Below are 22,869 nucleotides of genomic sequence, written 5' to 3' on the forward strand. Positions count from 1 at the left end.
GAATTGTTTATTTTGGAGAAGACCTCTAAAATCATTGAGTTCTACCATTTAATCTATCATTGCCACGATCACCACTAAACCATGTCCCTGACATATTAGTACATGGATAGTCACCACAGACACTCATGGATTAAGCAGTCCCGTATAAAGATTAATTTTATCTGTAAGAAGGAAATAGAATATTATATTTTATTGCAAAAATGAATGTCCTAAACTCAAACTGTGCTTCCTTCATTTGGAAACCTCATTACTTAAGCCTAACAGGTAAGTTAGTTTGCTTCTTCTTTATTTCCATATGCCTTTCCATTTCAATTTGCTAAACCCCCTTCATTAACTTTCCTAAGTAATTATCCCATTTTTGCTTTTGTTATCAGTTAATTGTAACTATAATTAAATTGAGAAGGTGTTTAAAAGCAAACACAAAACCAGTGAAGACTTCAAGAAACAAAAGATTATAAATGCAATGAACAACATCAAACAACCTGACATGGGAGCAAAAGTTATTATAGATCAGTTTGAGACCTAATTCTCTATGTCAAAATAACATGCCAGAGGATGATCATTAATTCTAGATCAAAAATTCTAGAGATTAATTCTAGAGATTAACTCAGTTGTAGAGATTAATGTCTCCCTCAAAAGGCAGTAATTACCCATTAAATATTATAGGAAAACAGTGCTTTAAGGAGAGTCAAGTGATTTTTTGTTTTCTACATAGTCACAGGGACCACTCCTTTGAGTATTTTTGCAACACCTTTTATTTAATTATTAAATAAGCAAACTAAGCTTGTTTGTTGCCACTGAGAAATACAGTCAAATATGATCAAAGAAAGAAAGAAAGAAAGACAGAAACCCAACTGGGACATTCCCATCCTGTAATTTTACTCTTCTCTTCTAAGTTTGTGATCTTGGCAGGCCATTGGTACTGAAACCAGTTCCTAAATATTATGCTTGAAGTTCAGGCATACAATGTTTCATGCAGGTGTGTGGGACAAGAGAGCTAACTCACGAATTGTTGTGACTGACAGAAGGATAACAAGACTTAACAGTGATAGAATTTAGGCTATACAACACTAGATGTTTATCCAAGGAGAGATTTTAAGCTTTTCAAAGAGTGCTTGGATTCTGTGAGTGAGATAATTTAATTCAGAATTTTATCCTACGTTATTCATACCCAGGGTATGTTGATCCTTTTGTGCTTAGAAGTCATTAACTGTATTTTGTTACTTATAGTTTATGAGCCCCTAGCTGCAAAAAGGAAAAATTTTATGTGTAAAACTCTGGGGTTACAACCTTAATTCCACTTAAATGATTTTAACCTGCAGCATCAACACACGTGTAGGTCGTTGAATGATTAGGAATCAGGCCAAAAGCATTCAGCCTTTCTACTGGGAAAAAAATCTTGAATAACAGGAGCTGATGTGAAAACTTAAAATCTGGGAAAAAAGGAAATACAAGCAACTGGGAAGAAAATAACAGCTTGTGAGCTGAGAGGCTGCAGTGTGATACTCTTTAGCTTCTGCTGAAATAGGCATCTCAAGCACAGCTCTGGATATGACCTAAACCAAAACCAATTCCCCTAGTTAATCACAGTGGTTTGCAGCCTCACTAGTAGCTATGGTTCATGTATAAGAGCTTGTTCATTAATCTGCAATATTGGGAGGGTTTATACTTTAAGGACTCTGTGTGTGTTTGAAAAAAACCTCACCCTTAACCACAAAGAAGGATGCAGACTGACTTTGGTTTATACTTAATGAAGAGCAAAATCAGAGATAGAAACAGAGTCAAGCCCACTAATCTGGAAAGTGTAACCTCCTAAAGTAGCCAGTTAGGACACTTAAGAAATGAAGAGAGAAATTAGGTGAGATACCATGCAAATTCTTACATGACAGGACTAAACAGCATCCTGTATAGATATTTCTGTTCTAGTATGCTAGCAAGCTTAAGATATGGAGAACTTGTGTTTCCTGATGTTGTTGCTTATACACATAAAATAATTCATATTTTTAAGTATTTATACAAATTAATGTATTTTCCCAAGCATATTTCAAATTAGAAACTTTTACTTTTGTTTTTCATGGAGAATGAATCTATTCTTTTTCTGTACAATGCTGAGATTTAGCTTCAGCACTGTAAAGGATATATCTCCTTCCAATAACATCTTGCAGAAAAAAGCCACTTTGAAAACTGTGGAATAATCAACTGCACATTCTGAGTAGGTGCATATGGACTACATGGATAGTTACACGTTTCTTGTTAAATGTTAAGGCATACCAGTAGTGATTGACCCTTGATTTTTATTTCAAAACAATTAAAACTAAAAAGGTAAAAGCTCACTATCTTGCTCATTAGAAAAGCTGCTAAAGGAAGACAAAACAAACTCAGGATGTTGGTTCTTTCAGTCATTTACCTCTTTTGAACAGAAGGGAAAATAGCTGAGTTAAGTAATAACCTGGCACATGCTTCTCTTCCACTGAGACAGAATTTTACAGCTGGCAAAAAAGCTATTCCCTTGCAACAGAGCTTTAGCAAAAGCTCCTGTTCTATCTGTTTTGGATGAGAGATGCCATATCGAATGTGTCAGGCTTGGACTCTGCACATCCCTGAAATCTCACCAAAACCTAGTGCCTGAACATCTTTGAGTCAGATGTCAGGAGTGACAAAAAGGCCAGCTAACTGCTTGCAGCTGCCCAACGGGCAAGCTGTTGCTCTGCTGTCAGAGAGTAATCAATTTTATAGGTCTTGTCACACAGAAAAATAAGTGATTTTGGAAAGAAAATCAACAAATAGAACTAGGCTTGGAGCAAAATAGTTGGTGCCTCTATGATTTTAAATTAGCATCACATTTAGGCATCTTGCCTTATTACTTGGGTGGGATTATGAACAAAGTGCACTCCCTCATTCAGACCTACACCACTACCCTACATTTGTGGTGTGGTTTGGGGGTGAGAAATTCTAACATCAGCTCAGATACACCACTTGGTTCATTCCTTGAATGGTGCAGTGACACCACAGGCAGCCAATCCTCATTGCCTTAAAGAGTCATTCTCACTCACCCAAACGAAGGAAACAGCAGTGGGAAACTGCTGGTGGGAAACTGAAGATAGCAAAAGAGAGAAATTAGGAGGACAGTGTATTTATTCTGTGCTTTCTGCCAGGCAAACACACTCTTGAAAAGTCTGTGTCACTGTATGTGTCTTTGGACAACCAAATAATTGTTCTTCCTTTCTCGCTGAGCTGCTTGAGGAAGGGGTTATTTATTTAGTTTAATGATTTAATTAGCTTTTTTTTTCCACATACAGGAGCATGTGTTTACTAGCATATCTGCTGAAAATGTTTTAAAAATTCAAAGACCTTCATCTTTTGAACCACTTAGGTTTTCAGGCTTCTTTTCAAATACAGATAAACAGTATTGCATTAATGAATGTATCAAGCATGAGAAAGAAATTGCATTTTCATTGATCTCAGGTGAAAATAAATTGTTTAGTTTGTTGAAGTTTTGTGAACTACAGGGATTACTCAGGCTGTGAGATAACATACAGAAGCTTGTTTAAGACTCATGATTTTAATCTAAAGTTTTTCTGTGTATTCAGTTTCTCATGTAACCTTTGGTGAAGGAAGAAAATGCTTTCATTTGGTCTCTGAACTGATGAATTGTCTCAGATTTGACAGATGTCTCAGACAAATTTCAAGGAAGTTACAGAAGGGAAGGGAGGTTTAACATAGTGTGATTGCAAACCAGTTTTAACTAAAAACACTTTAATGGCAGGGAAAAAAAAATTGAAGCAATGTTAGTAGACAGTGGAATATAGTCCACTGTTTTACTGTCTGAACTTTAAATCATTTTGAAATGCAACAGGGCATGTAGTAAAGGACCAGTAAGGACATTTCAGGGAAGAAAATTCCATCTATTTCATTACCAAAGAGCATGGAGGAAACAAATATTTAAGCAGTGTGAGCAGCATAAAACTATGTTTATAAAGTAAGGCATAAATATTATTAAAAAAGGCTTTTTCAAAAATAAAACCAAGTTACAATAAATTGCTGGTTCTCATTCCAGCACCCTGTCTCATTAAGGGACACAAGGTAGAGACATCTGTTTCTTTGCTCTTTGATGGCTGATTTATGTATACTGGTTTCTCAGGGTTTTTTGGACAGGAATCTCTTGGCAGCATTTAACAGCAAAACTATTTTGAATGCATGGCCTAGAAAGGCAGTGATATCTAGTTAATTTTTATATACATATAGCATGCCAGAGAGAGTAAAATATGCCTAAAAATCAATAATGCCACAAGTTTGAGTATTGATTCATTTTTGCTTCTACATAACATTTTAAAATATTTCCACATCAATTCAGCCACTCCAGTTTTGAATACCAAATGATGCTCACAGATGTTTTACTATAAGGTAAACAATGAATTTTACTTTCTCCTGAGTTTATGAGGTTTGGTGTTATCTTTGTTAACTCCATCTTGGGTACCCTTTTGCTCTGCTTCCTAGCGTGATATATGAGGTTTGAACTTGACTTTTTTCTTTCATTAGAATTCAGTGGCATCTGGAGACCTAAATATTCACTTTTTCATTGCTTAGCTTTGTCCAAAGTAAGAGTAGTTGAAATACATTTTCTTAAATATTCTTCTTTGTTTTCCTTTAAGTCTTATTAAAGTGGACTTAATCTTCTAATGGCCTCTTTTTTATTTCAAATAATTTTTATTTAAACTTCTCTCTTTCTATTTGATTTTAATAATAATGTTTTCTCCATGTTTACGTGTCCGTATAGGAAGCATCTGTTTCCAGTAATATGAATTTCTAGTAATATGGAGGGTTTGTGCTCCAAAAAGCCTGCATTTTACTATATACATCTTTTTTTAATTGACATAATTCACTTTAATATATGACTTCATGTACTTTTGAAAATATTTTTATTCCAGCATAAATCTACATCCCTATGCACGCTAATTTTATTACTTTAGTATCTCTTGTCCTTTCTGCCTTGCTTTCTTGTCTCCAGCTCTCTAATTAAAACTGTCTGTAGTTTGCTTCAGGAAAGAGTTATACAGGCAATCCAGGGAAAACCTCCTCATTTAGCCATTAGATTTATTAGCCAATCCTAGCAGTCTTTAAGGAAGAAGAGTTTACTATATTTATTTACACACTGGTCAAAACCAAAGTAATCAGAAATTGATCACCAAACTTTTTCCTGGTTTCTAGGACACTTAATGTTGAAACAAGTGGAAATATATTGCAGTCTGAGAATCTTCAAATACAACCCTTGCCACAAGGAGAGTCTTGATTCCATAGATAGCATTTGTACTCAGCACCTTCCTGAAGATGCCTTTTGAAGCCAGGGTTTCAGTCAGGCATGCATCCTAATTAGTGTTCAGACGTGCTCATGTGTTTTGAAGAACGGTGCAACAAGAGGCTGCTGCCAGTCTTCAGGGAAGCCAAATGAAATTAAAAAGTCTAACCCATGCAAGTGCCTAAACACTGGAATTAATATGAAAGATGCTGATAGCCTCTTTCTATCAGTCACCTTTTAAACATTTGTAATTGGGATCACCACAGGAGTATCATATTAATATGCAGAGGAGGTAATATTAAAGAGAATAGGTGAGATGAGATGAGGTCACAATGGAATTTGTGAAGCCTCTTTTATCTATGAGGACCAATATACTGCAGCTGAAGCATGAAGTGCCCCAGGAGTTATGTAGTATCATTAACCCATTTAAGTGGCATGTGGGTTAAAATGTAAAAAAAATTTCTAACCTGAATCACCCAAAAGTTCTCATAAACTTGGAATGCGCAAATCAGCAGAAGATGTAAGCAATGTGCTCTTATCTTCATCCCTCACAGTGCTGGGTGCTTTCCCCAAAACAGGAAAGGGACTAAAGGCCTTCTGTGCCATCTCCATACTCCTCTGGATACAGAACCCTGCAGGGCTGCAGCATGGCAAGGATCAAGTTGTTGAAAGAGTGTTCTCAGCAGCTTTGCCATTTTTCTCCAGGGAAATGGTAACACTACCCCCTGTGTCAGGCCCAAAAGATAGGGCTGGTAATAGACTCTCACACTTGCAGCACACAGGAAATATTTTGGAGTATTGTTAGAGGAGCTAGTGAGATAGCCAACTTGGGTACCGCAGCAATGTTTCCAGACATTTTATTATAACTATTATGACTCTTTATTAAGAGACCTATGTATTTTTTTTTTCAAATTATCATAAAAATTTGGTGGTAATCAATTTCTTTAATGAACAAAGTTCATTATCACCATAAGGTTGCTATCTGCTGAGATAAGTTTTTGAAGTATTGTCACAAATTATAAATTCCCGATGAGCTTTCTAATATTAAATTTTATTGTGATATATATTGGCTTTTAGGAAGACATATTTAAGGAGTCAGCTCTCATATTTTACAATGAAAACCAAATTTCATTTGGTTTTGGTAAAGCCTGAACATTTTTTTTCTTTCCTGACGAATAGTAAGTTCAAACTGCACTGTCTTTTATTGTTGTCTTTTTTGTGGAAAAGAAAAAGAGGGGTCATGAAGAAACAAGAAAAGATAATAAGGAAAACCCCCATTATTTATTAATAGATTAAATTAGAATCTGATTAAAACCTTATTAACCTCATTTGGGAAACTCCCACCAGCTTTAGTCATATTTGGGTCTAGCTCTTAAATTAAGTAATTAATATTTTGAATCACACTGATTCTAAGGACCACATAATTTGTATTTTGGTATTCCTCTAACTTCCAGAGCATTAGGGAAAACTGCCATGAGCAAAGGTTTACAGTTCATCTGAGACAGTGTGCTGTTTTACTGCACAAATCTTGTTTTATTTGGCTGTCTCTAAACAAGTTGCCTCCAGATAATTAAATGGAACAGTAATTGAAGGTTAAATGGTTCAGCCTTTCATTCTCTTGAAAGAACATTTTAACCAAGTGGATTTTATTTTCTGTCTTCCAGTATTATATGCAGTATAACCGGTTTATCTTGATACTGAGAATAGTTTGTTCAGATTCTAAGTAGCAAATGTAACAGAGAAAATATGTTATGAGCCCATAAGGCTGTGGGTACCTCTGACAAAGTGTGGAGGTTTCATTTAATGGAGTTTTGTGGCCCCTATCAGTGATATGGACAATCTTGTAGTCCCTTCTACCTGTCACTTTTCCCTCTCTGTGGTGATTTTTATGTAGGTTTCTAGTAAAATTTCCCAACAGTCTGTGTATCTGGGAAGGAAGTTCTTCTTTTCTACAAATATTTGGAATTTAATTTTTTTATTATTCCAGAATAAAATGAATGGAAAACATATGAGATACTCTTCTGCAGTCATTTGGATTGAGGGTTTATAATGAACACTACAGATAGACAAGGAAGAGAGACTGCATACTATGCTATGTGATTAGGGAGTTAGCAGAATCAATTTCAAGTGCCTGTGTCAAAATATATTTAGGCTAGTACTACAGAAGATAATTAATCCAGAAAGAGAATCTTAAAAAGGACATTTTCAGAGAAGCTGATAGAATAGACAGTGACATGACATGAACTTGCAGTATACTCTTGTGAGTTTTTGAGATAATTGGCTGTACCAGAGATTTTTCTTCACTACTTTTTACTGACTGAAAATATTTTTGTTCAAAACTGTTGTAAGTTCCAGTGGTATTTGTCTTCCTATCATTTATCCTACCCAAAGGATTAGTGAAAAAATAATCCTAGTCTGTTCATGTTTGACACAGAAATACTTTTCTCTAGATTCAAGTGCTGATCGCAGCTTTTCTCGTACCTGTTTTCCTTGAATTTGCTTATGATTCATAAATAATAATTGTGACTACTCAATCTGCTAATAAAACACATTCTCAAAGATTTCAATAATTCTTAATGATTTTTTGAGGAAACTTTAGCAAAGGAGGTGCTCAGTGCCTCCCTGCAGCAGTATTTCCCGGGCTACTCACTGGCCTTTGTGTAGTGAGTTGAGTGGTGAAATGTCCTTTGACAGAAGCGTGAACTCTTACACAGCTAAAGTGGAATGGCAACTGGCCACACAAGGAACTCCTACAGTGTTCCATACAAGAGCAGGCATAATCAGTCTTCCCATGACAAACTTATAATTTTCTCTACCAGAGCTGTAGCCTGAGGAGAGCAGTATTGTTGTTGCTGTAGTTTTGAATAAAAAATTTCCATGGCATTGGAAACAATTCCTTTGGAAACTCCAGTAATTACTGAACTGAGAATGGAAAAATACTTTTGACTAAAGAAAATCATCCTGAGACCCTTTTAACAGCAGTCCTGGGTGAGATGCTTTGAGCTCTCCTGGACTGCTGCTGACTATGGCCCTGCGAATGGGATGCCCCTTGGAGATTGACAGCTCTCCAGTTTGGAATCCTCAGAGGATCATTGTTGGATTACAGGACCTGGGCTGATACCCTCACTACTTGATGCTCAATCCTTTGCCCACTGAGAAAGGCCAAAGCATTTGCATGAGTATTTCATAACTCTTGAAGGGAATTTTTCACAGGTATGCATTTGTACTTATGAGTATGTATTGATCTGAGTGCCTTACAGAGAGTATAGCATAAATATGAGGAATGCATAGCTAAACAACTGCTATCATTGTAGTAAATTCTATTGAACCACTTTATAAATTAGTCAGTAATAAACTGCTGCTGTAATCCTTAAGACATAAACTCCTTACCAAGTCTGACAATAAGATTGGAACCAGCACCACTAGAATTCTCTCTGCCAAGGAGTTCAGGAGACAAGGTGGTCCTTTCTGAACTTTATGACCCAAAAGGAGGGTCTTCTCTGCCTCTTGTTTTACCCTATTAAATTCTTAGACATAAACCATTGACCAAGTCTGGGATGAGGACTGGACTCAGTCACACCTGGACTCTGTGAGGATTTAGAAAGCAAGGGAGACCTCTCTGGACCCTGTAACTCAATGGAGGGTTTCCCTCTTAAAACTTTACCCGTTTTTTACCCCCATTCTACACATAAATCATTCTATATAGATCTGAATTCCATGTTCTTGTCTACATTGCATTCGTGTACTAACTAGTAGAGTGAAGCTTGCAACCAAACTTTGTAAAGTTTTTGCAAGTGTATATTAAACCTGCTTTTGCTGATACCATTTTCAGTGATCCTTTAAGCAGCCCAAACCACTCATTTTGCTATAGTGTTATCTCTTAATGTTTGTTTCAAAGGCTTTTTCATATTTCATGATGTTTTGCTAATGACATCTGCTTTTCATGTCCTTTTGAACTAAGAGTCTCTGAATTTTTGGTACTGTTGGATACATACAAGCAAATCTGATGTTATCTGAGTCTATTACATTCCCTGGCGGCCCATATGCTATCATCTTTTAATGGGTTTATTTTCTTCACTGGTGTCTTGGTTTATGCTCATAGCCACATCCAGTTTATTACCAATTCATGGCCAAGGCTGATCTTCTGTCTTTAGAGAACCAAGACTCTTAAGTGTAATTAGCATTCAAATAGGTGAATTATTTTATACTTGTGTACGCAGTAAGTTTTTTCCAACATTCAAAATTAACTAAATGCTTCAGGTCTCAGCTATAAGACCAAAAGATTGATGGCTGTTGTAATGTGAATGCAAAAATTAAATAGCTGTTAGTACAGTTGGATCTATTATGTGTGCCACCGTGACAACTTTTGTGTGCATATGTAATGCAAATGTATAAATCATAACCTTCCCTCACTACTTAGAATTTACTAAAATAAAAATATTCTGCTCTGATGAAACTAAAATAAAAAATTTGAAATAATTAGAGTACTGTGAGTTACTACTTAACCAATACATTCTTCTGTAATCTTTTGTTATTTAATTTTGAAATTAATAGTTTGCATATTTAAGAAGGGGGAAGTGACTAAGAAGATCTAGTTATATAAGTATTTTATCGGTGATTTTTTGTTTTTTTTTCTGAAAGATTCTTTATGTGTGCTTGGCATGCATTTAACATTCTTAAACAACAGCTAACTGTGGAAAACAATCCAAGAAACAGTTCTCTCATTCAAAGTCAAGCAGCACCATGTTATTCATGTTTTTGTTGTTCTGACTGCAAGTACCACACTGTCATTACATCCCATGTTCACAAATCAGAGAATTTGTTTTCATTTTCAGTATACCCTTGGGTATTACTTTTCCAACTCATCCATCTTAAGACTCCACATTTTCAGAAAAAAATCTGCATTTGTAAAAGCAATTTGAAATATTTTACTAATATCTAAGGAATAATATTGAAATCTGATAAAACTTCCTATGTCTTTACCACTCATGCTTGTATATACTCCCTCCTTCCAGAATAATGTCTTTTATTAAGAACTTTTTTTTTAACTGATAATTTTTGCAAAAAAAAAAATCAATTTATCTGAATCTTCCATGCATAATATTTATAAATTTTAAGACAACTACAAATATTAACTCTGCTGTGGAAAACTAAACTAATGTGAATTAATCCTTTCATGGTTATCAGAGACATGACACCTTCTGACTATTGTTAATACATTTTGCAAACTGTAATTCTTCAAAATTTTCTTAAAAGCACAAAAACACCTGAGGGTTTGTTTTTTTGGTAGGTTGTTGTTGTTTCTTTTTTTAATTGGGGAGTGTGTGTGTGTGAGTTGGTTGTTTGTCTGGGTTTTTTTTCCTCCCCAGGGAAATGCAATCCAGGAAAGTGAAAGCAAGTTATAAGACACAAACTCTAATGCAAGTTTTAGTTAAGAAACCAGTGACATGTCTATATTTACCTACCTAATCATTAAAATAACTGCATAAAAGAAAATTTGTGAAATTAGCTTTAAGAGAGGCTACTACTCTGCATATTTACCCTGTTATACATACATTTGTATGCTCACATTATATTAGACTTAGAAAAAAAAAATTACATACACTTGCACACGTTTGGGAGAATATTACTCAGAGAAGTGTGTCTTTATCAGAGATTGATGTGTTTGCTTTTTGCAAACCACCATGCATTTAAAGCTTCAGTGATTTCCTGTACCATTAGTTATTCTATTTGCTTAGCAAAACACTATGTAATGTTCATGGTTCATAAATCTTTTCTCAAATGTTAACAAAGAAATTTATCAATACTTTGTTTTCTTTTCCCATGTAACCCTGATTCAGTCAAGTTGCTTTGAAGACATGATTTTTAATGAACTCTAACATTTATCTTTGCCATCTTGACATTAATTGGGGCTTCTTTTTTGTATGAATGTCTCATTTTACTGCTTTGCATAAGCTTGAGTATTGATTTACAAGTAAGAGTGCATTCTTCATAGAGGAGAAGAACTTATTTACAAGAAAGCTCTTAGCTAACTCTGTCCACATCTATAGTACATTTCCCCCAGTGTATGTCAGGAATCAAATGTTTTATGTTTTGTGGGTAGATAAAACCTTTGAAATTGAACCAGTCTAAATAAAAGCAGAATTTAACACGTTTTATTTTCCAGATTAGAAATATAACGCTTAATTTAGAGCTTCCTTTTTATTTTTCCCTGTGTCTGGACCAATGGGCTCCTGCTGCTGCTGTTCTTCAAGAAATACAAACGACAGCAGATAACATCTACCTCTGGATGTACAAGCTGAGAAGAATCAAAATAATTGCTACACCAACATTATGTTGTTAAATATGTACCGTGCATTACAACAGTGTAATTCAGCTATGAAAACAATGTAATAATAGAATAATTTCTGTGATACCTATGTTAATTTGTTTCTCCTTATCTAAACTGTTCTAATCCTAAAAGCCAGATAGGAAATGAGTACATCAAATTCTGAAAATAACAGTTTGCAGCACTAACAATATATTTGCATGTACCCTCTCTAATTGAAGTAAGAAATAATTATTAGGCATAGCAGGGGGAATCTAATTTTTTTTTTAATTGAAATTGTATGGCAAATGAAGAATGAAGGGGCCTCTTAGAAGTGATTTCAACTTTTTTTACATATCTCTTAGTGTATTTTAAAACCAGTAGGTGTAATGCTACCTAACATAACTGAAACAAAATAACAAAAATATTAAAATCTAACAGATATCTAAAAATAACAAACAAAATTTAAAGTATTTCCTCAATGAACCCAGCTTAATTTTTTATCCTGGAAATTTTATACCAAGGACTATGAAATCTCCAAGAAATTCTCTTGGCTCTTACGAGCTACCAGCCCGAGGTTACTCCATGAGTAAGTGTAATAAACCCTTTATCACAAAAGTCAGGTCAAAAAAAAAATAGTTGCCTTGCCACAAAATGGCACATTGTAGGCTGTACTGCAGAATAATTGAAGAACCTAATGCTTGCATCTTCAGCTGGTTTGATGAAACAAATATGTAGCCATTAACATTTGTAGAGTTGCTTCTCACTTTCAGTCTCGTTTGATCTGCTTTGCTGTACTGCATATTTAAAAGTTAACTAGGTTTTGCTTGCCATGGACCTCTAAAAATCCTTCAGAAATTACACTTTGACATCACAGATGAGTTGTGATCATTGCAATCTAGTGAAGAATATATTAAAGAGTTATATACTATGAAGAAAAAAGTTCCCCCTAGTTTTAAGGTAGCTCAGTGCATTTGAGTGACATAACAAAAAGCATGGGAATGAATCCACTCTTAATTTGGAGATAAAGCAGCTGCAAATGATTTATTGTAATGCTGACACTGATAAAGAAAAATATTTTTTTCAAATAAACAAATCCAGGCATTCAAACGCTACAAAAATGCCTATTACTGTCTAAACTCTGGATCTGAGAGTCAAACTGTGCTTTTGCCAATTCAATTGCTATGTCCTGAAATGAGAGAGGTTGCAGCAGGGGCAGTCTGAGGTCATGTGCAATGCCATTCTCACCCAGCCATGACTTCATTAGCTAAAGCTCTCTTTAGAACCACACAGCCTAAGCAAAATTGATGCCTCTGCAACTCATTGTATTCCAAACTTCTTCCTTGGAAAGAAACAAACAGAGAATGCAAAGGAAATGGCCCATTTTCATCAGTGTAATTAAATTATCCATCTTAACTATCTCTTACTTGAAACTTATTGAAGCAGGATTTTTCTTTCAAACTTGATGAGGCTCATAATCATTTTAGTAATCAAATCAAGACTGAAGAATCCAAATGCTACATTGTCATTTAACAGATGGTTATAGGGACCATGAAACAAATACTAGTTCTCAGATAATTTACATTTTTTATTTTAGTAAGGACTCAACTATAGCACCTGGGGTAACTTGATTTTTGAATGAGTTTGTGGTTTTCTTGTATGTAGAAAAAGTGTGAATCTTTTCAGATACATTTTTATTTTAAACCTGAGATATGGAATGGAAAAATTTCATCCAAAAAGAAACTACTTTTTGAAACCCATGAGCAATTTTAGAAGTAGAAATAAGGCAAAAGCTCCTTCTCAATTATAAAAGACACTATCAATCCCTAATGTAATACCTTGCACTCACTTTTTGCTGCTATTGAAATTATTACTTAAAATTCTGGGAGGTAATTTCTCTACTGATGGACAATGTGCTGTCGTGATATCTGCTGTCCCTCTTGATTGCTATGGATACTTTTCTTAAGTGTTATGCTAATATGATGGAAAATAATCACTTTTAAGAATCACTTTCATGTATTTCATTGTCCTGCTTGTTTCATTGAGTTCTTCTAGTTTATGTATCACCTATTAAAAGTTAGGCTTGCCTCTGAACTTGATATAATAGGCCTTCTTGAAATTATAATTGACATAACCAATAAAAATGTTAATCTTTTTTAAAAGCTTCAAATGTCCATTATAAATATTCAAAAGTTTGAACTTGATAGTCAATAAGAAAATGCACTCTGCTAATCATTTTCTCTGGAAAGCTTTTTACATAAAACCTTTTTATTACCAGGCTTGAGATTTTATGTGGGTTTTCATTTCCAGAAAAAACATCTTTCTGTTCCCCAAGCATAGAAATTCACCTCATTATTTGTGTCATGAAATTCAGTTTTGTGGCTCAAGGAAACTAGGCAAATTCTAACTAGTTAAGAACAGATTTGTAAACTTTTCTCCTGGCCTTGTTACCACAAATTTTATCTGCACTACATTTAAACACTATATTCTATATATATTTACGTTGTAGCCTGTTTAATTTTTCACTTTTCTAGACTACAGGAATTTAACTTTTTCTCCTATCTCTTCTGTCTCTGCTAGAAAAAATTCTCCTTAATTTTGAAAACTATTTTTTGTATTATTCCATTATTTGCCCACAAAGCTACACATCTCTACTTTTGGGCTGATGCCAGTTATTCTCCAACTTACTGGTGTGCTACGTAGAGCTGTTGATCCCTTAAGCACTTGGTCAGTAATTCCAGGTGAGATGAAATCAGCACTACCTGCTACTTCCCTGGTAATCAGGTCTCAAATATCTGCTTGTGATTTCAGCCCTCTGTAGTCCCCCAGTTTAGTCATCAATCTAGTCCCTGTATTGCACTGCTACCTCAGCTCCTTCACCCTCCTAAAGCCTTCAGGCAGAAGGTAACAACCAAGCGGTAGAGGCAAGGGAGAAACTTTTCTGAAACTCATACAAATTAGGTTTTCAGGCTTTCTAAGCCAGGTGCTGAGGTTGTGCCCAAAGTCATGGCTTCCTGAGAGAATGCAGACTGAAGAGACCATTTGTGTAATGGTGTGAGCTGGAGATATTGCTGGACTTGCACAGCGTGGGGAGAAAACAGCCATAGCTGTGGCTTTCCTTTGCTGTCTTACCCTGCTATTGTTGGACCAGAGAAAGACCTCTGCAAAACAAAATCTTCAGTGAATTCAGGCATAAAACAGAAAATATATATCTTGTTAGCAGAGAAGGAAGATTTTTCTTGCAATTGTGCTTTGCAGAACCCTCTGCAGACACACAACTTCACTGAGAATCCTCTAGGTTGATATTAGCTTTGGTGCTACACAGCTATCTTTTTCCTTTAAGACCTTCTGCCTGCAGAATTAAGATTAAAATCTAGAAGTCTCTTGTGGCTAGCACAGGTTTTTCCCACGAGAATTCTCTTTGTGTTTTATAAATAAAGATAAAGTTTGGATGTTATTGGAACAGTGTCCCAGAACTTGGGCAGTGCAGGCCTGGCCAATCAGGCCTGGGGGAAGGCTTCTGACTGACCAATCTGGGTGACTTTTGAGAACTCTATAAATGTGATGAAATCAAAACAATAAAGGTCATTCCTTCTTGCCACTGAGAACTGGTGCTTTCATTACTCTGCTAGCTGCTCAACAGCGACAGTCTCTCACTTTATTTTAGCTCTCAGTTAAGAGGTAGCCTGGAAAAAAATCTGTTTTGATTGCAAGCAAGACTATCAGAAAACAAAGATCACATATCTGCTAGGAAGGCATGAAATTTCTTCACTTTCACCAATGATAGGTTCATTTATCTATTGAATCTAGAGAGACAGCTAGGTATCCTCGGTGTTAAATTACTACTGTGAGATAAAGAAATATGTTCTGGCTGCAATATCTTCTCTGTTTTCCTTGTAGGTGGATGACAAGCAAGATTCATATGAAATGAGCATCAGTCAGTAAAAATGTAACTATCTGAGTCAACAAGAGAACAGATTAGGCTATCAAATATCGTCATTAAAGAATGATCTTCTATAAACATTAATCTAAATATTATAAATCACTTGGTTGTCAAATGGGAATTGGAGAAAGAGATACAAAGATGACAAAGAAAGACTTTCAGCATTTCTGATTTGTTTATTACTGTGGTAAAATATCACATTCAGCAAAAGTACTGGAGAGAGATAGCCTCAATTACCATAAGAAATAAATGTTAACTTGGGAAGATGGATGATTCTTTCTAGATGATTCTTATTTGCTATAGATTAAGATTACGGTGCTGTTCGCTGAAGCATTGTTTTTCCAAATGAAGAAGATAGGCACAGGAAGACAAAAGGAAGACAGAAAACAGCTTTCTCTGCTCATACCTATATGCACGTGTATTAATGGCTATGCCTATGCTCTATCATTTCAGAAGGCTAATAGTCCTTACACCTTGACTTGGGAGGCATTGTTTTAATCACACCGAAGTGTAGTCCTTATTTTGGATGCTCCCACCCTGCCCTGTACATTTGGGCCTGAATCAAGCTGATCTGATCTCTCCATTATCTGATAAACTTTTGAAAATTTATCCTCATGTATTTTTTCCAGCCACAGACTTTGTCAGAACTCCTTTCAATTTCAAAATTAAATTTTCCAGACAAAAATCTCCTTGGGGCTCAGGGAGCTCAGCAGAGCCTGTCCTGCCCATCCCTCCTGGGGCCAAATCCATGGGGTGTGAGCATTCCCAGTGAGGAGGCACGAGGGACACAGGTGCTAGCACACTGAAAAGAGAACATCGGGAGCAACAGCACTGTTTAATTAACTTAACTTGAATTGTCTTTTTTTGGGTTTTGGCAACATTTACGTTAATTAAGGATGTGTTACAAGGAAACTGGTCTCGCAGAAGAAGTTTTATCAAACCCTAATACCCCATTACATCCTCCAGGATTAATTCTTTTTTCCCAGTCCTGTGGGCCAGAAATTATGTTAATTAAACCAACACTTCTCTTGTTTACAAGAAGTAGTTTAACACATACTGAATTAGGAAATAAATGAAGATTTTGCTTTTTTCTCTAATGAATTTTTCTCTTTTTGCAATAATATTGCATGATCAGTTATAACTGAAATCAATAGGAAAGGTTGAGCTACTAAGTTTTTGTAGAAGGAATAAGGGACTAGGCTCTGGTTTCCTCATGGAAATGCATGGGCTGTCAGACACGAAGAAACACACATTCTTTTTCTTCTGTAAGGATATATTCTTAGGCTATTTTTCTTGGATTAATTGACTCCAAGATGTGGAGAATAATAACAAATGATGTAGTCTGACAGTAATCTTTTGTCAGTCCAAACTTATCAAATTTAATTTTTTTTTTTAAATTTTTTTAGTGGTAATGGCAGGTCCTCTCTGCCCCTAAAGGTCTTATTTGCTGGTTTGTATTTGCTGGGCTTTTTAAAATCAATGAGTTGGCAAGAAGCATGAAGGAAGAATTATAGTCATGGTTCATCAGGAAATGTAAGGATATATTCACCATTTCACCTCTTTGTGTGAGATGTGTTAGGGAATGTTTTGAAACTAATTGAAAACCATTTGTGCAGGGGGAAAAAGAAAAGAGAAAAAAATTACTGTACCTACAGCCATATACAGTTCAGGGAAATGACAGTACCTGAAAGAGCTGAGATTTTCCAAGCAGTTATTCCATGATCAAAAGTATTATCAAGTTTTTATTACTTCCTTAAAGTTATTTAAGTTCCTTGAGCACATGTGTAAGTGTATATGTGTGTGTGTGTGTAAATAATTATGTGCATATGTATATGAGATAGATAGATAGATATATATATACACATTGACAAAATTCACCCTAGCCAACAAAAAAGAAAGCAGGAAATCACATGTTGTCAGCATATGGTAAAATATATGATAGGACATAACTGTATTTGCTCTGCTCTGTTTTTCATCATCCTAGTTTATTTTCATGTAGGATATGAATTATTCATTTTTAAGCACAATAGGAAAACATTGGCAATGTTTAATGGCCTAGTGGGATTTTATAATGAAAGACTTGTGAGTGATTCATTGTAATGAGGAACATTTTCACAAGAACAGGTATTAAGTATGAGAAGTAGTGTTAACTTCTTTTTCAGACTATGATAGCCTGGGTCATGAAAACAATTGCATTTGGGTTATTGATAGAGAAAATGAGAAATGGGCAACAACACTTTCTTTTTCTAAAATACAAACCACTGTATGATTTAGCTCCCAACTAGTAAACCACACTGGCTATATTCTTAATAACAGAGAAGAAAAATGTGGATTGGTGAACAATTCCACCAGCACCCCCAAGGGTACAGAGGGAACTTCTGGAAGAACTCACCAAGTTATTTTCAATCATTTACCAGCAGTCCTAACCAACCAGGGATGTCACTGTTTTCTGAAAGTTAGCCGATGGATACCTATCTATGAGAAGAACCAGAAGGAGAATTTGGGGATCTGTAGGCCTATCAGTCTGACCACAGTGCCAGGGAAGCTCATGGAGCAAATAATCTTGAGTGCCATGATGTGGCAAATGCAGAACAGCCAGGGATCAGCCCCAACCAGCAAGGGTTTCTGAAGGACAGGTCTGCAGGTCCTGCTTGATCAATTTAATCTACTTCTATGGCAGGTGACCTGCTTACTGGATGAAGGAAAGTTCGTGGACATTGTCTGTCTAAACACTGGTAAAATCTTTGACACAATTTCCAACAGCACTCTCCTGGGAAAACTGGCTGTGCACTGTTAAGTACCTTTATCCTTGATCTGGAGGAGGGTATCCAGTGTACCCTCCATCAGTTTGCAGACAACACCAAGCTGGGTGGGACTCTTGATCTGCTGAAGAGTGGAAAGGCTCTGAAGATTGATCTGGACCAGCAGGATCCATGGGCTGAAGCCAATGGTATGAGGTTCTGCACTTGGGTCACAACAACCCCAGGCAGTGCTACAGGCTGGGGCAGAGTGGCTGGAAAGCTGCCCATCAGAAAAGGGCCTGGGGGTGCTGGTTGACAGTGGCTGAACATGAACCAGGTTGTGCCCAAGTGGCCAAGAAGGACAATAGCATCCTGACCTGAATCAGCAACAGTGTGGCCAGCAGGACCAGGACAGTGATTTTCCCCTAGTACTCGGCACTGGTGAGGCTGCACCTTGAGTACTGTGTCCAGTTCTGGGCCCCTCACTACAAGAATAACCTTAACATGCTGGAGTGTGGCCAGAGAGGGGCAATGGAGCTGGTGAAGGGTCTAGAGCACCAAACTCCCTGTAATTGTATCTTCATGATATTCAAAGTTAAGAAATTTAAAATCCTATTATAATAAAAATAATAATTATTATAATGGAAATATTAAAATAAAATCTAATCCCGTTATTTTTATCTACCAGAAAAAAATGGCTTTAGTTTAAGTCTCATTGTTATTTTTTATGATCTGGAAAAATAATTTTCCACTCAAGGCAATACTATTTTGGATCAGAGCCAATCTTTTGTCATGAGCTTGACTTATTGCTTTACATGCTCTCTAATTCTAATGATCAAGTATCATAATACTTAAATACAATACTAATCCATTAATTGAGCTGATCTGATTAATGAAGGGAAGTCACCTGCTAGATGGTTTTAAATTTCTAGTCTACCTCTATTTAGAACTATGTAAGCCTAAGAGGTGATAGACTTTAAGGCATGTTCCATTCAAAGTCAAAAAGAAGAAATGCAGCTCCATTTTCACAAGCTATTATGTAAACAGATTTTCTTGTCTTGTCCTATTGCTTCTTTTGCTATCATTTTATCACACTCTTTCATATAAACTGTGTTTTCACTATGACTGTAACCTGCAAAAGGGTCACACAATATAAGTCTTACTGAAATTAGCTTAGTGTACACTGTAGAGATGGTTATTACAAAGAGACTGGGGGGCTTGCTGTACTTTTCTTACACAAAACATCTAGGTCTGTTGCTTTCTGAATAAAATCCCTGACACTATTCCTGCAAAGTCAAGGATTTAACAGGCTCAGGTGATTATTAAGGTTTCACCAAATTAAAACATAGGAAAACTTAAGTAGGTATTTCTGAACCAGAAACTGCTTGTCTTCTCTGGAAAATACTAAGGCTAATCAGTCAGCTGGGAAAACTTTGTGATACATTAAACAGAGTAAGTTAAGCCTGGTCTTTAGAAAAAAAAAATCTGAAATAATTTCTAAATTATTTTACTTGCCCCTATACACTCTCTTTCCACCCCCCCCCCCTCCATGGGACATGTTGTAAATTAGATGAAAGTCCTTAAAAACTTGTACATGTTGAAATTTGATAAAACATACGTATCACCAGACAGCCTCAGGCATCCAATAAATTCGAGTCATTGAACCATTTGTTTTATCCAAGTCACAAAATGAAATCTGCCACAAAATGCCCTATAGTAATTAAACATCTGATTATGAGACTTGATTCTTTCTAATTTTGCTTCCTGCAATTGCTATTTCCTTATCACAGTTCAAAGTATTTCTCAATGGATTTTAAAGACGTAAATTTACTTTTGTCATATCATTAAATTCTTACTGGAAAGTATCAGTCAAAACATATCCAGAGTTCTTTAATTGTCATGTACTGTCTGTATTTCCTTAAGTACATTCAGAGGTATGTTTGTGAAAATGTGATGGATCTACAGGGAACTTTGCTTATCAGTTTCCTTTGATTGCTCTGAGAAAGAACGGACATGCTACTTATGTAGTCATGTAGGCATGCAAAACGTGTCCTGTGTACTTAAGAGCTTTGTGAATTCAAAGTCCAAGACAGAAAAATGTCTGAAGAGATTTTGTAAAAATAAAAATAGCTGCTGAATCATGATGTAAAGTATGGCAACCGATAATTCAAGCTCTTCTGAAGGACAGTGACCATCTCCCTTCCTGCACATTTTCCTTTCCCATTTTGAAACAGTGAAGTTATTTGTGTCCATCCAGAACTTTCCTCTACTAGTGTGAAACAATCCTAGTGCATTGGATGTTACATAGTTGATGCTGCTGTCTGCACAGGCCGGCTCTGCCATCTGTGTGGGTGAGAAAATATTGTTTACCACTATATGTCATTCTGCCAAACTGCATTTAAATAAGTGTTTTCTATTTTGCAAAGCAATGCAAAATAATATATAATAAAACCAAAAAGTTTTAATACTTAAAAAACCCTTGTGTTAACATTGACTCAGATTGATTTTCTGCTTTGGTCAATTTTAATGTGTGCTTTGTGTTTTGGGGAAGAGTTCTCTACTCCATATAATAAAAAATATGTTTTACTGTGACCAAGAATTATTCAGATGCTCAAGTACAGACTGTAAAGAAGATTTAGAAATAAACATGAGTTGGAGAATTTCCTTTGAGCAGCTCATGAAATCTGAGATCCTGCACTGTCTCTGCTGTGACTGATATGCTAAATAAGGATTATTTTTAAATTTTTTAATTATCTTTTTCCATTAGAATGCTACATGTTCACTTTTCCTTTTAACAGGCAACATTTTTTGACTAAAGTTGTAGTACTGATAATGATTGTGCTCAATACACACACCAATAATCACATACCTTTCTCAGAAATCTCTTGGTTACGATAAAATTAGTATCAACCCCATGTGGTGTAAAGTCACCTACCACGGCATGGAATGTCCCCACAGTTTGGTGGCAACCTGTGCTCAAGAGAGAAATTCTAACACAGAAATTAACCAGATCATTTTTCCAATACAAGAACAGGACACATTTTCTCTCCCTTTCTTGCTGAAAACCTTATTTTTCTGTCTGGTTTGCTGACAATAACTAGTTCAGCTAAACTTCCAAATACAACAAAAAATACTAAATGAAAAATTATTTAAAAAATACCACTACAGGATAAAGATTCTCTTCACGTTTCAGTTTCAAAATATTGTCCAGTAATTGCTGTAGCTGTGTGAACACAATCCTTGTGCTGCTCATCTGTCCAGTAACACATGATAATTCTGCCTAGCTAGCTTAAGCTTAGTAAAATATGTGAACAGAAATGTCACAGCTTTTTTCCTCTTCTTTCTACTTTTCTGATTAGAAGAACAATGCACATTAAATAAACAAGCAAACTATAATAGAAGAAAAAGAAAACAACAACAAAGAGCTGACAGATAGAAAGCCAATGCTGAAAGCCTTTGAATTTAACTTCCCCTGACAACCTATCTTGAAGTTCATTGTAAAAGTGTAGGAGACCTGTAAGAGAGGAAACCAGCTGTCAAAACTAATGTCACAGGAATCAGAGAGTGAAACCAAGCATGGAAGGCTGAATCATTCTTTGAAAAGTAGAGTTTTCCTCAACTTTAAGAAGTCTTGACTTAAAATAGCCTGGTGTTTTATGCACATGAACAGTGGCTGTATAAGCAAATCACCTTAGAAAGCGACATAGATTTTGACAATTATCCAGATTGCTCATATAACAGAAATTACCTTAGCAATAAGAAGAAGCTAAAACTGAAAATTCATCTTTCTACGATTTTAAAAGTGTATGAATCATTGTTAAAAATGTTTGAAAATACTGCCTTCAGTGTCCTTTTTCAATATTAAGGAGAGCTAAAATAATGTGTTTTCTGTCTTAACAATTTTACATATCTCTGTCATACCGAAAAGAGTCCCATGGAATACCATAGCTTTATTTGTGCTATTCCTTATGTAAAGGATTTATAAACTTTGTATTTCTGACCTTTCTAAAGAACTCAAAAAAGTGAAAAGGTCATACACATTCCCAAGCTCTAGTCAGAATTTACCTAAGGGTTCAGTTGCACCTGGAGCTATATATTTTAATATTGTTTCATTCCTAAGGCTTATCTTCTCATCTCATTTTATGTTAATTCCATCACCCAAAAGAAACTAAAAGAAAGATAAAGCCATAATGCATGATTACATAGGCTTCCAATAAAAATACAGTTTTTTAGTTCTCAGATAATTAACAATCCTAATGTAGCATCTATTATAGAAAGAGGTTGTACTTTAAAAGAGTTCAAATGTTAAATGTATTAACTGATACCAGTAAATGCAAAAAGGGAGCTTGAAAAATCATGATAGCGACGAGTTTTGTGAAAACATTTCAGAGGAAGTGAGAAGAGAGGGAAACATGCCTTGTTTCAAGACAAAGTTTGATCAATACTTAGAAAAAAAAAGTAATTGCTTAAAATAACAGGGAAATTACCTCTGTGGCCCAAAAAGGCCCCTTGTACTTGAGTGTATTGGCAAGAAGAACTATATATATGCATTTTAAAATGTATTGTTTGCTTCTGATGGGGA

This window comes from Lichenostomus cassidix, chromosome 3, assembly GCF_008360975.1.
Source record: "Lichenostomus cassidix isolate B80296 chromosome 3, HeHo_3.0, whole genome shotgun sequence".
In the NCBI taxonomy this organism is placed as follows: Eukaryota; Metazoa; Chordata; class Aves; order Passeriformes; family Meliphagidae; genus Lichenostomus; species Lichenostomus cassidix.